The sequence below is a fragment of the Narcine bancroftii genome, chromosome 11 (assembly GCF_036971445.1).
Source record: "Narcine bancroftii isolate sNarBan1 chromosome 11, sNarBan1.hap1, whole genome shotgun sequence".
NCBI classification, from domain to species: Eukaryota; Metazoa; Chordata; class Chondrichthyes; order Torpediniformes; family Narcinidae; genus Narcine; species Narcine bancroftii.
This window is the reverse complement of record NC_091479.1, coordinates 44,676,634-44,689,501: the sequence shown is the minus strand read 5'-3', so window position 1 is coordinate 44,689,501 and position 12,868 is coordinate 44,676,634. Positions and strand designations below refer to the sequence as shown.

Genomic DNA, 12,868 nt, shown 5'->3' with positions numbered 1-12,868 from the left:
CTTACTAAAATTCAAATAGATCTCATCACCTGATCTACTTTTCTCATCAAAAAATTCAACAAGATTCATCGAACATGATTTTCCCTTCACAAACCCATGCTGGGTGCCCCTGATCCCTCCCTGCCTATCCAGATATTTTTACATACTATCTCGAAGAATACCCTCCATAACTTTTGCCACCACCAAACTCAAACTTATTGGCCGATAATTATTTGGCCTACACCTTGAGCTCTTTTTAAAACAGCGGAACTACATTTGCAACCCTCCAATCCCGCAACACCACACCCACTTCCAGTGATCTTTGTAAAATCACCATCAGAGCCCCGGCTGTTTGCTCCCTGACCTCCTTTAACGTCCTGAGAAAAGTACCATTAGGACCAGGAGACTTATCCACCTCCATTGACCCTGGAAGATCCAAAACCCTCTCTTTAATAATCCTTATCCTTTCCATAACTAAAGCATTCATCTCATTTATCTCACATAGTCCAGTGTTCCTTTCCCTCGTGAATAGAGAAGAGAAAAAAAATTGTTCAATATCTTCCCCATCTCATACAGCTCTTGACATACACATCGCCCACCGTTATCATTTTCCAGTGGACCTACTCTATCCTTCAACCTCCTTTTACTGTTCATGTATCTGTAAAAACCCTCATGATTCACGTTCACCTTATTAGCTATTGACACCTTATACCATCTTTTTGCCTTTCTAATTTTCCTTTTGAAGTTCTTTCTGCAATCTAAGTAAGGATCAATCTTTTGTTTCTTATATTTAGCATGGGCCTCCCTCTTATCCTGAACCGTTCCTAATTTTTCTAGAAAACCACGGCTTCCTTGGAGTCTTGCCTTTCGGCCGATCTGGAACATGAAGATCCCTTACTCTCAAAATCTCACTTTTAAATACCCTCCAATTTTCTTCTAGATCATTTTCGACTAAAAGATCAGCCCACACAACTCTCTGCAAATCTCTTCTCATTTCTTCAAATCTGGCCTACCCCCACTCGAAGATCTTCAACTTTGAACCCGACCTATCCCCTTCCATAATTAAGCTAAATCTAAAGGACCCATGATCACTGGATCTGAAGTTCTCCCTAACGCTCACCTCCGCCACCTGCCCCATTTCATTCTCTTCCCACAGATCGAACACTGACCCCATCTCGTGGACATCTCCACATGCTGCTGCAAAATGCAGTCCTGAACACGTTATCTAAACTCTAAGCCATCCTGACCTCTCACTGACTCTGTTTCCCAATCGATGTTAGGACTTCACTTGCCTCCTTTCTGGACCCATCAACCTTGCGTATAACTTAATCAGGCTGAAACCTAGTTTTGTGTTGTGGCATAATGGCAGAGGACATGACATTCTGGTACATAGTAGGTGCATTAGACGCTGCTACAGGATCTCAAGTAAGAGAATTTGTTGCCAATCCCCTGGTGGAAAACCAGTACACCAGGTTTAGCCAATTTCTCCTGGACACACTGGAATTGATTAGACATGAGCGCAGCTTGCGGCTTTTAAATATGGAGGGCTCGGGTGAGAGGAATCTATCCGACCTAATGAATGAGATGGTTGCATTAGCAGATGGTCATTCTCATTGTATACTTTTTGAGACTCAATTCCTGTCCAAACTCCCAGGTCGTGTCGCAATACCAATCATTAACATGGATTTCCATGTAGCGCGGGAGGCTGATAGGCTCCATTATACTCCAATGCAAGAGTCTGCTCACGTCCAGACTGTTTTTGCAGCAGATCTATATCCCATTTCCTATGAGCCTCCTGTATCTACAGTTCAGTCAAAGAAGGATGAACACACTGATGGGTGGCGAGAATGCTGTTTTTACCATCGCCAATGGGGATAAAAGCCCATAAATGTGTCCTGCATGTACCTATTACAGAAAAAAGGTAGGAAATGAAAAACCCGGCTACCATTAATGGCCTCGGCATCTGGCACAAGTACGGGCCCATTGTGTCTTCAAGACGACACTGGTAAGCACAAGTTTCGTGTAGACACGAGTGCTGAGGTCCGTTAGCTCCCACCCAACCTATTTTGAAATAAAAAACCACATAAATAACAACACCTGGCTCTTCAAACAGCAAATGGGATGAAAATTGCCTGCTTTGGCACACGACGAGTCACGATTTGGATAGGAGGTGTGACATTCCATTGGAATTGTGTATTGGCTTCCATTACACAGCCCATTATGGGTGCAGATTTTTTAAGGTCCCGTGACTTTCTAGTAGATGTGAGGTGGAGGAAATTGGTTCATGTACCACTTTTCAAACATACCCACTGGTCTGCAGCAAAGGGAGTGTTTCCCATCTCGGGGTCCAGACCCTGCACAAAGATGCACATGCTGCTCTCCTCAATGAATTTCCCTGTACTCTCTCACCAAATTCCAATCCCTCCTAAATGGCCCAGGGTGTATCCCATTACAGAGACACTTCAGGCCTGCCGACTTACACCAGGACTCGTTCTCTTCCATCTGATAAACTGCGCAGGCTTTTTGAATTTCATAGGATGCCACTTGGGTTGAAGAATGCCGTTCAAACCTGCCAGCAGCTGATAGGCACTTTGGGCAGAGATTTAGAGTTCCCTTACATCTACTTGGATAATGTCCTCATAGCCAGTCAGGATATCACCAACTGCATTTACTCCGCCTGTTCCAAGGGCTGGGGGAATTTGGTCTTCCCATCAACCCTAGCAAATGTCAATTTGGCAAATCCACCATCAGCTTCCTGGGACACAAGATCACAGCCAATGGTGTCTTTCCCTTATCCAGCAAGGTAAAGGCAGTCCCTGCTTTTCCAACACCTACCACGGATCAGGGCCTGCAGAAATTCTTGGGCAGGAAAAACTTCCATCACCGGTTCATTCCAACAGCTGCTGACATTCTTTGTCCACGGTTTCCGATCCTCACCACAAAGCACAGGGACGTTCCCTGGACAACAGAGGTTGAATTTGTGATGCTCAAGATGCTTTAGTCAATGCAGCAATGCTCCCCCATCCTAACCCCGACACTTCCTTGACATTTAGTTCTGATGCCTCGAGTACGGCCCTGGGTGTGGTTGTTGAGCAGTACGTTGATGGCCATTGCCAACCCCTCGCATTCTTTAGCTGACATCTATAGCCATTGGAGATGAAATACAGTGCATTGTATCAAGCGACACGGCACTTCCGATTTGTTTTGGAGGGTCAGTATTTCACTGTGTTCACAGACCACCAGCCACTCGTTTTTGCCTTCATCAAAATAACGGATCCATGGTCGGCAAGACAGCAGGGTCACTGTCATACAATTCAGAATTTACCATGGATGTGCACTATATTTCTGGTAAAAACAATGGCGTCACGAATATGCTGATCAGACTGACTATATCATATTCAGGGTGACATTGATATTCCGGAATTAGCCAGTGTCCAGGCAATGGACCCCGATGTTCAGGCATACAGTACGGCCATGACTAACCTGGACATACAGCAGGTGGCAGCACAACTGGGCTGCCAACCTTACTTTGTGACATGTCTTTGGGCTACACTAGACCAGTGATTCCGCCATCTTGGAGGCAATGCCTTTTTGACCAGATACACAGCTTGTCTCATCCGTCCATCAGAACATCTGTCAAGCTCACGTCAAATAAATATGTATGGCATGGTCTGAAAAAAGGCATTGCGCAATGTGTCTGCACATGTTCCTCCTGCCAGACTGCCAAAATTCAGTGCCACACTAAGGCACCTCTTCAACCTTTCATGGCGGTACACAGGTTGTTGTAACACGTGCAAGTGAACCTGCTCGGACCATTGCCAGTATCTCAAAACATGAGATAGATTCTAACAGTCATAGAACGTTTCACGCGCTGGCCAGAGGCCATCCCATTGCCATCCAGTGACACTGAGACAAGGGCCAGAACATTCATCATCAATTGGATGGCTAGGTTTGGTTTCCCGACCCACAATTACTTCAGTCCGTGGAACACAATTCACCCACAGTCCAACGGCCTTGTGGAACGTTTCCACCGGCAACTGAAGGCCCGATTCTCCGGTCTCAATTAGGTCGAAGAGTTGCCCTGGGTTCTATTGGGAGTGCACCCGGCTCCAAAGGAAGACATGTCTGCATTGTCTGAAGAGTTGGTTTATGGTATGGTCCTTACAGTTTCTTGGGACATTCATTTCACAACCAACTCTGATCTGAACGTTCTTCAGCAGCTTCAACGTGGTGTCGCGATCACCTTTTCATACCCACTGGCATGGAACCTCTAAAAAGAATGTGCCCCCATCACTCCTGGACACTGATTTTGTTTTTGTGTGCAGACAGGTTCCACGAGTGCCGTTACGACCGTATGAGGGCCATTGTTGTGTGGTGAAGAAGGATGGGGTTGTGTATGCTTTGGACATTGGGGGACATTGTAGCTGTTTCATGTGGACAGACTCAAGCCTGCCCATGTGGATCCCACTTCATCCATTCAGTGCCCCCTGTGCAGATGGCGAGGGCATCCACCTAAGGTGCATGCAGCTGGTGCTTTAGTTTCTGGTGACGGTTCGGGGGGGGGTCGGGTAGCAGCTGTGTAATGGGCTGAGTGGGCATGGTTCTTTGGCGGGCACGTGAAATCATAAGACAAACAGGTGTCCATTTAATTGACCATACTCGCGTGGTGCTGTGTGCCGAGGAACAACACGTTGATCTGTGGACTCTCCTGACAGAAGGCTCGGGACACTCACAGGGTTTAATATAAACCTGCGGTCCCGTGGATTGGCAGCAAACACATAATGATATCCCATGGAGCCCGGGACACGCTGTAAATAAAATAAGTCTGTAAAGTCTGAATAAAGCAGTCTTGTGTTGACTAACCTGGTGTGTGTGTGTGTGTGTGTGTGTGTGTGTGTGTGTGTGTGTGTGTGTGTGTGTGTGTGTGTGTGTGTTGCTTTAGTAGCTCTATCGAAGTAGTGTGCATTGGATGGAAATGGTCTTTTTACAATTCCTTGAGCCCTATTTGAACAACACTCCCAGTAAATGTCACCTACAGGAGAAAGGGAGACCTCAGTGATACTCACAACTCTTTGCATCATTCCTGTCTGATGCTTACCAACTACTAGACCATCGAATGATGCAGCCAGACAGGAGACTCAACTGCACTCCTGTAAAATCTCAGGAATAGAGCTGTTGGCCTTGACCTCCTCAGTCTCCTTGGGAAGTGTAGGCACTTCCTGACCAATAAGGAGGTGTGATTGTTTTGTGTATTAATACGTGTGCTGTATGGATGGAAATTTTATGTGATTGTATTGTCTATTCTTGCTCTTTAACAATCTTTAGTGGATAGAAGTAGTCATTGTACTTTAGGATGTACAATCATGTACAGATTGACCTTAAATAGCCACTTGGCCCAGATGTCTATTCAGTCCAAGAATACTTTCGATCACAGGCAGATTTTGAACAATAACACCATTCATTTCGCAACAAATGCCACTTAATTTTGCCAGTTGTTCAATGGCAAGATATATGGGGAAAACAGCACTGTCAACTTTTCGACCTTAAAGGACTAATTATATTCAAATGGGCAGTAGATCAATAGAATGAAACAATGAAATCAGACAGAGGTGAGTGGCTGCTTTAATTAGAAACATTCGTGTTCATGCTATAGAGTTTAAGGCTGCCCAGGAGGAATATAACGTGTTTTCTTTCAGTTTGTGTGCCCTCAACCTGGCGAAGGATGGGGCCAATAGACATGTTGCTGGAAGGGTTAGAGAATTGATATGGTAGGTCACAGGAAGCTCAAGTTTAGATCCACAGAGCACATGTATTTAGCAAAATGGCCACCCAGTCTGTATTGGTCTTGCTGATAATGAGATCAACTGAGTCTACCAAATGTGGGAGATTAAATTGGATGGGGTGCATGTGAAACACTGCCTCACCTGGAAGGTCTGATTGTAGCCTTGGATAGAGGTGCCAGGAGATGTAGGGACAAGTTTGGCAATTTCTGCAGTTCCAATGGGGACTACATGAGGTGGTGATGGGTGGAGAGGGAAGTGCCGTCGAGGGAGTCACAGAAAGACATGCCCCTGTGAAAAGAGGATATGAGTGGAGCGGGTTAGATGTAACAGGTTAGAGGATGGTGCTGAAGTTGGAAGTATTCAAGGATAATGTGTCAGATGTGGCAGCTGATGGGTGGTAAGTGAGAAACCTGAGGGATTCTGTTCTTGTTCTGCCAGAGAGGAGGTGGGGGAAGGGCAGAAAAAGAATTGGAGATAAGAGTGTAGGCTTTATCAAAGACAGTATGGGGGATCTGCATTTATTGAAGAAATAAGTCATTTTGGGTGTCCTGGAGTAGAAGACCTCATCCTGGGACTGTTACAGTCCCTGAGGACCCCAAACCTTAGCAGCAATAGTAAATTATCAAGACAAATGGTTATTTAAACAAACGTTGTTTTTAAATTTCTTTAAACAAAAAAATAGATTCAAACTTTAACTTATCACTATTAACTTAACAGCCTTACATTGCCCCCTTCCAATTCTAAGCGCAGGTGTATTTAATATGTATAAAGTTCTTTGACACAACTCCCCAGTTCACCGGTGTCTATCAATTCTTATACTATGCACAGATTTAACATTTATGAATTTTTACCAAGCTCTGGTGCTTAAAAGTAAATGTTTACCCTCCAGGAAGGCGCTTGTTGATTTCAGAGAGGGATTTCTTGCTCATTGGACACACAAAATCTGATTCCCTCTGATCGTTCACTTTGGGGTCTTGCCAAAGAAACTAGCCCCATCAGGGTTTTCCAAATGATAACCTCTTCTGCAGGTCACCATTGAGTTCCTTTCTTTCCCTCATTTCAGGTGAAACACCATTTCTAGCCAGTCATCTCCTCTTGTATGGGCAACAAGGTTTTTCAACAGGCTGAACTGAGAACTCACAACCCGTCTTCAAAATGGGGTTTCAACAAGATGTCAACTTGCCATCTCTCTCTCTCTCTCTTTCAGAAAAAAAGCCTATTTGGCCTCTCCTCTCTGCTTGCAAAACCACATGACCTTCTTAGAACAGCAAACTGGAACCAGCCAGATGACTGCACCTGACCCAAACTTCTGAGTCCATTCATCTGTTGCTTTAAAAACAATCATCCATTTACACCTAATTTTGAATTTATAGCAAAGCAGTCTCCTTGTTTTGTCTTTGCAAAGGCTCTTGGCGCCTGCATGACTCACTCTCAGCAAAGCTCTTGCAATTTAAATAAGAGCTGTTTTGTGAAGTGTTTGTGTTTTTTGTGACCTCCACGACTCCAACAATCCATCTCTTTCAAAAACATATCTATATACAATGTAAAATATATAATCTGTCACAGGACAGATGAAGCAGAGGAGTTGTGATCAAATCAATGGTGTCCTTGCAAAAGAAAAAGTGGGAAGAGGTATAATCCAGGTAGCTCTGGTGAGTGGAATTTGTAATAGTTTGAAACTTGAACCTCTCTATTTCAGGAGACAATTTACTGTCATGTAATTTAAAAGTGTTATATCACACAAAATTGTTTTTATCCTGCTTTAAGGCAGACATTCGCCATTGGTAGAAATTGCCTGAAATACCTCTTGCAGTGAGAGAAAGAAGCAAAAGAGAGTCGTGCTCTCTCTCTCTCTCCCCCCACCCCACCCCACTGCCCAACCCCACCATCCCAAGCCCTGGGCCAAGTCACTGAGGGTCTGTGGATTCTCTATCAATGGTCACAGACGAATCCAAGTCATTGACAATGCAAGATCCAGTTTTGAACCTCTGACACAATTAGGAACCATTTAGCACCCACTCGTATCCCAAGTCTGATACCTGATACCCTTTTAGCCAGTTTTGAACCTGTCTCTAGCAATCCACAGCCTAGTGTGAGTTCCTTGACTGCTTTCTCCAGAAGCCCATAGCCTGCGTGGGTTTCTCTCCTCAAATTACCAACAGCCTGTCAGATATGTGGGTCCTACAGATGCAGGACCCCTCACTGTTCTGCTTCCATGGTCACTGACCTGTGGAATGAATCCTCCGCTTCTCAGATGTTGATGGTGTGTGGTCTTCCTGTTTTCTGGTCCCCTGTGTTAGTCCTCCGCTTCACCAGAGTTCTTGGTGGCGAGGAAATCTAACACATTTAAATAAAAATTTTACAACTTAGAGTAGAATCTAGCATGTCTAGAGGGATGGAAAGGGCATTTTTACAAATTGAAGCCTAATATTTGAATATGCAGGTGCCAAATTTGCAAAAGCATAGAGTATACATTTCTCAAGCTTGAAGTATTTTTTTCTAAAGGAAGACAACTTTGAATTTTTGCATGTCATCTTGACATCCCTAAAATTATATCTGATATCCAATAAGTGCAATACATTTCCTCATCACCGCTAACATTAATTAAACAAATTTCAATTGATACTTTAATAGTTTTAATTTGGGCCTTGTTCCTTCAATATTTCCTAATAAAATTAAGGTTGGATTTTGTGGAAAAACAGCTCCTATAACTTGTTCCAAAAAAATTTGTTATTCTCCCCAAAAAGATCTTGCATTAAGACAAAGCTAAGTTGTATGCAAGAAAGTTTCTACATCTTCACCACACCTCAAACATTGATCTGATAATTCTGATTTTATTCTATTCAATTTCTCTGGTGTAAGAAGTAACTGCAGAAGAAAAACTAGTTATGAATTCCTTCCTCACTGCTGCAGTGTGGAACTCTGGTCAATCGATCCAAAATGCTGAGTTGAAGTGAATTAATACAACTCCTCTGGATCACGTGATCTCTATTCCCAAATCAGCTTCATGTTGAGCTTTTTAAATCCAACTGCCTGAGTCACCTGACTCCAAGTGCAGCTTTCAGTTAAAATCCTTTCTGACATATGCTACATTACGGATGTAAAAAGAATTAAACTGAACTAATTTTTATCTTACATTGAGATCCTTATATGGACCTGCCCTAATTTGCCAATCAATTAAAATATTCAGATCCATTTCCCACCTTTGTCTCGACTTATGAACTCCTCGTTTAAAAGTTCCTACTTGTAATAAAGAGGACATAATCGAAGTAAATTTTTTAACAATTCCTCTTTATAAGGAATTTCTATTTCAGTACCACATGGTTGATCCTAACTTAGCTTTCAAATATGCTCTTAGTTGGAAATAGCAAAAAAGATTGCGATGAGTTATACGATATTTATTTTTCAGTTGCTCAAATGACATTAATTGACCACTTTCACAACAATCTTCAACATTTATAATTCCCTTATGAAACCAGCTGTCCAGAAATTGATGATCCTTGGAAAAAGATACGAGGATTTTGAATCAAAGCCATCCTGGGTGATGTACATCCACTTACACCAATTTCATTCCATATATTAATCATATGTTTTATTCCATATATTAATTATATGTTTCAACAATGGTGTATTTTTATCACCGACCTTTAATTTTGAATCCCACTGTCTTGGGTAAACTTATACCTCTCATTTTGTTCATTTTAGATTGGTCACAGTGTTTGAGCTACCGAAAGAAAATAGACACACACACCAAGAGCAGTTCAGTTTATACTAATGTTTATTACTAATTCAAAAGCTGATTTCACACTACAATATGCAAGCCCTTCCCAACTATACTTATCAATGCCTGGGCTGGTCCCAACTGCCGAAGCGAGGCAACGACTGTACACTTGTAGTAGGTTGTCAGGGCGCTTGGAGAGTCTAAACTTCAGCAGCAGGACCACAGGCTTATATACCCCAAAAACAATTAATCATGCGCCTACTCCTTCTAATATTTGTCAGTCAAAATCAAAACTGAACATTATATTCTACAATTTAGAAGATTAATTATTATGGAACCAGGATGTTATGATTTCCTGGTTTATCTCGTAGATACAAAGACTTATTAAAACTTCTCGAGCAAGACAGGTTGTGACCAATTCGTCAATTTCAGAGTGTTGCATTTGACAACTGCTTTCCCTGGGCCTCACAGTGGAATTCCATTTCAAAGTGTATCTTCAGATAAGTCCCCATGGCTGAGTTTAATTACATCTGCTAATTCTGAAAGTAAGGTGACCTGCGTGTGGACCCAGTGTCGTCAGTTCCACATAAGCAAAAAGCATCTGGGTACATGGTTTTAATCCTCCATTACACCCACATATAGAATTCATCTGCTTTCTCTCTCCTATTTTATTTGATGGCAATTTTTCCCTTTCAAAAAAAGAACCAAGAAATCTCATTTGAGCTGCTCAATAACAATTTTAAAAATGAGGAAGCTGTAGTCCTCTCAATGCAGAAGTTGTATTGGGTCACTTGTAACATGGGATTCAATAGGAAATGGGTTCACATGACATAAGCTCATGATGCAGACTGTTTTCTGATAATGGAATACAAGAGGAGGGTTGTCTTGGTCTTCCGCAGGATATAGATCACAAGATACAGGGGCAGAAATAGGCCCATTGAGTCTGTTCAACCATTCTTCCACTCATCCCCACTGCCCAGCTCTCTCCCCTTAACCCTTGATTCCTTGACTAATCAAATACCCGTCATTCTCTGCCTGAAATACACCCAATGACCTCAGTTCCACAGATCCATGAACCACTGACAAAATCAATTTTTCCACATCTGTTTTAAATTGACACCCTTTTATCCTGAAATTATGTCCCTTGTTCTAGAATCTCCTACCATGGGAATCATCTTTGCCATATGTACTCTGTCCAAGCCTTCCAGCATTTGAAATGCCGCTGAGGTCTCTCTTCTCCTTCTGTACTCCAACTAGTACAGTCGAGGAGTCGACAATTGTTCCTCATACACTAACCCTTTCATTCCTGATATCATTCCAGTAAATCATCGCTGACCTTCTCCAACACCAGCACATCTTTTCTCAAATACGGCACCCAAAACTCTAATTCTGATTGAATGGAAAGGGAATTCTCCAACGACACAAACACAACAGTGAAATGATATTATGTCTTGTTAATATTTACAATAATTATTGAAGAGTCAATTAATAATTTTCAAAAGATGCCGGGTCCCTTTTTTGGACTATTATCATTACCTGAAGCTTGGTGCTGTGTTACGAGACCAGAGGATCCCAAAACACAGCAGCAATAGATATTCACCAAGACAAATGGTGACTTAAACAAAAGCTGATTTTAATTATCTTTCAACATGAACACGGATTTACATGTTAACTTATCACTATTTTACTACTTTAACTTAATTTACTTAACTTACCCACCTTCTAATTTAAGTGCACGTGTGTGTAATGTGTGTGTAAGTTCAGAAAAGTTCTTTGGTTCACAGTCCAATCTCACTTCTCATTCCTCCAACTTCACTGGTTTCAGGCCATTCATACTGTGTACAGAATTTAACATATAACATAACATATAACATAACAATTACAGCACGGAAACAGGCCATTAGGCCCTTCTAGTCCGCACCGAACCAAACACCCCTTTCTAGTCCCACCTCCCTGCACAATGCCCATAACCCTCCATCTTCTTCTCATCCATGCACCTGTCCAACCTTTTCTTAAATAATACAATTGACTCCGCCACCACTATTTCTCCCGGAAGATCATTCTACACGGCTACCACTCTCTGAGTAAAGAAGTTCCCCCTCATGTTACCTCTAAACCTCTGCCCCTTAATTCTTAACTCATGTCCTCTTGTTTTAATCTTTCCTCCTCTTAACGGAAATAGTCTATCCACATCCATTCTGTCTATCCCTTTCATAATCTTAAATACTTCTATCAAATCCCCTCTCAACCTTCTACGCTCCAAAGAATAAAGACCTATATATATATATAGATATAAATAAAAATATATGTATAAAGTTCACCAGGATTTGGTGCTTGAAAGGTAAATGAGCACTGCTCAGGAAGGTTCTTGTTGTTTTTCAGAGAGAGGTGTGTTGTTCAGGGAAACATTAGGGTGTTTTTGACTCAATGTACCAGGATCTGAAGTCCGTTATCTCTTCAGAAAAGCTCTGATAGCTTTAGCATGGAGCAGAACTGAGCCAGGACTTTGCAGGTATTTAAGGGAATGTGTGGGCAGGGTTTTTTCTGGACCAACAATCTCACCAACTGACTCTGCTTGAAATCAAGATTCAAACCATTTTGAGGAATACAACAGGAATTGTTCAACAAGAGTCTGGTGTTCCCTGAGGAGTTTTCTTTCAATAATGTACATGATTTTTTTTAAAACCCTGTTAATATTCCTGATACAGATCTTTGTATTTAACTTTCAGGTTGCTATCTGTTGTTAACCTGGAGGCCTTTAATGGGGTGACTGGGTGGAATCTTTGCTTTAACCAAGCAGTTTTCTTGCAATTTTCCAGCTGTAAGATGTGGTGTAGTTGCTTGCAAGTTTAGCAAGTGGGATTATGATGTGAAACTGCAAGTCACAGCGTGATTTTTGCTTTTGAAAATGCAGATGTGAAAATTTTAACTTTAGTCATCTTGGTTTGCTTAAGTTTACAGAGGAGATGTTGGGTCAAGCTGAGAAGACAGAGTTGGATGCTCATTTGGCGAATCGGCTGGGCAAAGCAGAAAGCACAAAACGTGGGGCTGAAAAAATAATGAAACAGACTGAAGTGCCGTTGAACCCAAACCCAGGTAAAGAATTTAATTTTGTGCAGCGTACTTAAGAGACCAAATGATTTGGGATTTTTGTGGTGACCTATTTAAATGAACAAAATCTGATTAGAATTGAAGTTTATGGAATGTTTGGAAGTTGCCACAAAAAAAAATGGAGATATAAATTAGATGTTGTAATTAAGAAAAATGAACAATACAATGAGCCTTGTGTCACAGTATCTGCCTCCCTCTACCGTACATCACCATTAAACCTTCTCCCCAATATGAACCTGATGTCAAAGTATCTGACACAGTTAATCGTACATCA

At 42.0% G+C, this 12,868-nt stretch overlaps 1 long non-coding RNA gene across 1 annotated transcript in view; it reads left to right on the top strand.

Moving 5' to 3' along the window:
* LOC138745322 (uncharacterized) overlaps window positions 1-12,480 on the top strand; it is a 29,047-nt gene extending 16,567 nt beyond the window's left edge. Inside the window, exon 3 of the long non-coding RNA XR_011346169.1 lies at window positions 12,438-12,480. This is a non-coding gene — a long non-coding RNA (uncharacterized lncRNA). The remainder of the gene's footprint in view (window positions 1-12,437) is intronic.
* Window positions 12,481-12,868: the final 388 nt, after the last annotated feature.